Here is a 3,047-nt window from a genome sequence, read left to right as displayed (position 1 = left end):
ACCATCTGCTGCAGGAGGGCTCAACTTGATCCACGTTGCAAGTAAAACGAAAGCTTTATTTTCCTACCGAGGATTCCAAAACATTCAAGGTATTGAAGATCAACTCAGCACGACCGTTCTTTCGTCTCTCGTAGCTACCAATGATGGAGTACTACCTGTGAACTTATCTCAGATTCCTCCCGACTTTTGGTATTTTAAAGATGTAATATGTAATTATTTCTACCTGTCTGCCCGTGGCCTTCACACCTTACCTCACAGCGTGAAAGTTCTCTATAACGTGTTTCTACAAGACCAACCAAGCCAATGTCCTCACATAGTTACAAAATTCCCATCTGCACATTGGCAACGTATTTGGAGAACAATTCCCTCTACTGTTGTGTCAACCTCAGCCCGCTCTTTATGGTACAGAACTGTTCATATCATTATAGATACTAAAGCTAAACGACATCACCTTCATATTACACATGAGAACCAGTGTTCTCTTTGTGGACAAGTTGATACTTTAGAACACCGTCTCACCACCTGCAACGGATCGACCTCAGTTTGGAAAACCTATCGAGAAATGGTTCAATATTTGTGTAAAATAAGCATGGATTCTATTACTGTTCAGATGCTTTTGTTTCCTGATTTTAAGTTTTTTCCTAATGAGAAGCACACTGTTGTATGGCTCACTGCTACTACCATTGAATTTATTCTGTCCCCTAGTTCTCCTCAAGCACATCACAACTACAAAGATTTCCTGTGTTTACGACACGGTAAATTACCACCACCAAGAAAGAAAAAGCTCTTTGCGCATTACCTGAATTACCTCTTGTATGGGTATGCACTATAATTGACATGTAAAATTCTTGTTATTTGCTCTACTATATATATTCACTTTGTAATTACCAACTGTACCAGTTTGTAGTCTTATTGTTTTTCTGAATTTTGCGCTGATATGTAATATCAATTATTAACAACAAACAAGTGAAAAAAAAAGATGGTAGAGCGCTCGCTTAGCATGCGAGAGGTACTGGGATCGATACCCAGCATCTCCAAATAACTTTATTTTCATTGATAAAAGACACTCGTTTCTTTAGCAAACTAAAGGTGTAAAGAGTCGCTGTAAGGAGATGTAGCTCAGATGGTAGAGCGCTCGCTTAGCATGCGAGAGGTAATGGGATCGATACCCAGCATCTCCAACTAACTTTATTTTCATTGATAAAAGACACTCTTTTCTTTAGGAAACTAAAGGTGTAAAGACTAAAGAGTCGGTGTAAGGGGGTGTAGCTCAGATGGTAGAGCGCTCGCTTAGCATGCGAGAGGTACTGGGATCGATACCCAGCATCTCCAACTAACTTTATTTTCATTGATAAAAGACACTCTTTTCTTTAGGAAACTAAAGGTGTAAAGACTAAAGAGTCGGTGTAAGGGGGTGTAGCTCAGATGGTAGAGCGCTCGCTTAGCATGCGAGAGGTACTGGGATCGATACCCAGCATCTCCAACTAACTTTATTTTCATTGATAAAAGACACTCTTTTCTTTAGGAAACTAAAGGTGTAAAGACTAAAGAGTCGGTGTAAGGGGGTGTAGCTCAGATGGTAGAGCGCTCGCTTAGCATGCGAGAGGTACTGGGATCGATACCCAGCATCTCCAACTAACTTTATTTTCATTGATAAAAGACACTCTTTTCTTTAGGAAACTAAAGGTGTAAAGAGTCGGTGTAAGGGGATGTAGCTCAGATGGTAGAGCATGCGAGAGGTACTGGGATCGATACCCAGCCAGAGATGGAGTGGGTCAGTGGATCAAGTTTCCTGGGTTGGTCAGTGGGTCGTGGGTCAACAGCATGTGACCCACTGTGACCCACCTCCACCATGACCCACTGTGACCCACCACCCACCATGATCCACTGCGACCCACCGTGACCCAATGCGACCCACCGACTGCGTATGATCTACCGACCCTCTCTGCTCACTGCATTGTAGACAGTACCTTCTGAGGACTGGTAAATTTCTCTCCGTTTTACTTTCAAGACCTTCATTTTCCTTTCTTTTCCACTTGTTTCTGTCTACTTACCTGAGGTGAGTAAATCTAACCAAGTGAAAAAAGAACTTCAGGCACTTTTGGATATTGATATTTTTAACAGTAATAATACTTATAGGACTTATACTACTACTTGGCTTTCGAGACCTGTAAGTTTGTAGAGCTAACAACTGAAAAAAAAATACATTTTTGAATCACTGTAATATATAAATTATTATATAAAAAAATGAATGTAGCTATGTGTGCCTGATCATCACGGTCAAATTGCAAAGTCAAATGAAATTACTTTTGGTATATAGTTAGGCCTTAATCCAGATTAGGATGTTATATTGCTTTTATTATAATGGATAATATCCTAAGGAGGTAGTGAGGATCCGAATTTTTGCGAAAAAAAAATGAGTATCTCGCAAACCGATAAACTTACGGAGATGAAATTCAGTGTATTAACTCTTTATTGAAAATAAACAGAGTGTGTCCTAGAATTTTTGAAATTCTCGAAAACGATCGATGTTATTTAAGAAAAAAAAATTAGAAACAAAAAATACAGTGCTTGGCTTCATATATCCTTTGCTTTCTGCTATAATAATTGCTGAAGCTTATATTTATTATATGGAGCGCTTACAGCACAGAGCAATCAACCCATAAAGTTGTGAGAAAAATAGGCATAAAATTTGCACTGTAAGCTTAATTACACGGAAATTTGAAGTTTGGATTGTACGCGTAATTGTATGGAAAATTTTACACTTTTTCTCCCTTTACGTTGGTCTACTTACTTTGATTTGGAACTTGGAAATTTCATCCTTTTTTCCACTGAAAAGTATTGATAATTCAACAAGGAAATAATTATACTATAATAATTTAATTGAAATTCATCGTAATTTGGCACATGGCAAACAGCAGTGAGATAATTGAAGGGGAAGAAGGAGGGAAATTCCCATTCACCTCTGAACACTTTCCAGGAACCTCGTTCCCTTTCGCTTTCTAGACGGGGGAGGGAACTTGGTAATGGTATCAAACCTTCATGTG

General features: G+C 38.9%; 4 non-coding genes across 4 annotated transcripts; all 4 read left to right on the top strand.

The window, feature by feature from the left end:
* The first annotated feature begins 1,108 nt into the window (after positions 1 to 1,108).
* TRNAA-AGC (transfer RNA alanine (anticodon AGC)) lies at positions 1,109 to 1,181 on the top strand. The gene has a single exon. It is a non-coding gene; the product is annotated as a tRNA-Ala (tRNA).
* Positions 1,182 to 1,259: 78 nt separating this feature from the next.
* TRNAA-AGC (transfer RNA alanine (anticodon AGC)) lies at positions 1,260 to 1,332 on the top strand. Its single transcript has one exon. It is a non-coding gene; the product is annotated as a tRNA-Ala (tRNA).
* A 78-nt stretch (positions 1,333 to 1,410) lies between these two features.
* On the top strand, positions 1,411 to 1,483 carry TRNAA-AGC (transfer RNA alanine (anticodon AGC)). The gene has a single exon. It is a non-coding gene; the product is annotated as a tRNA-Ala (tRNA).
* A 78-nt stretch (positions 1,484 to 1,561) lies between these two features.
* On the top strand, positions 1,562 to 1,634 carry TRNAA-AGC (transfer RNA alanine (anticodon AGC)). The gene has a single exon. It is a non-coding gene; the product is annotated as a tRNA-Ala (tRNA).
* The last annotated feature ends 1,413 nt before the right edge of the window (positions 1,635 to 3,047 follow it).

Source organism: Thermobia domestica, chromosome 3 (genome assembly GCF_964235325.1).
Source record: "Thermobia domestica chromosome 3, izTheDome1.hap1.1, whole genome shotgun sequence".
Lineage (NCBI taxonomy): Eukaryota > Metazoa > Arthropoda > Insecta > Zygentoma > Lepismatidae > Thermobia > Thermobia domestica.
The sequence above is the reverse complement of the archived record's forward strand: the minus strand, read 5'-3'. Positions and strand labels throughout refer to the sequence as shown.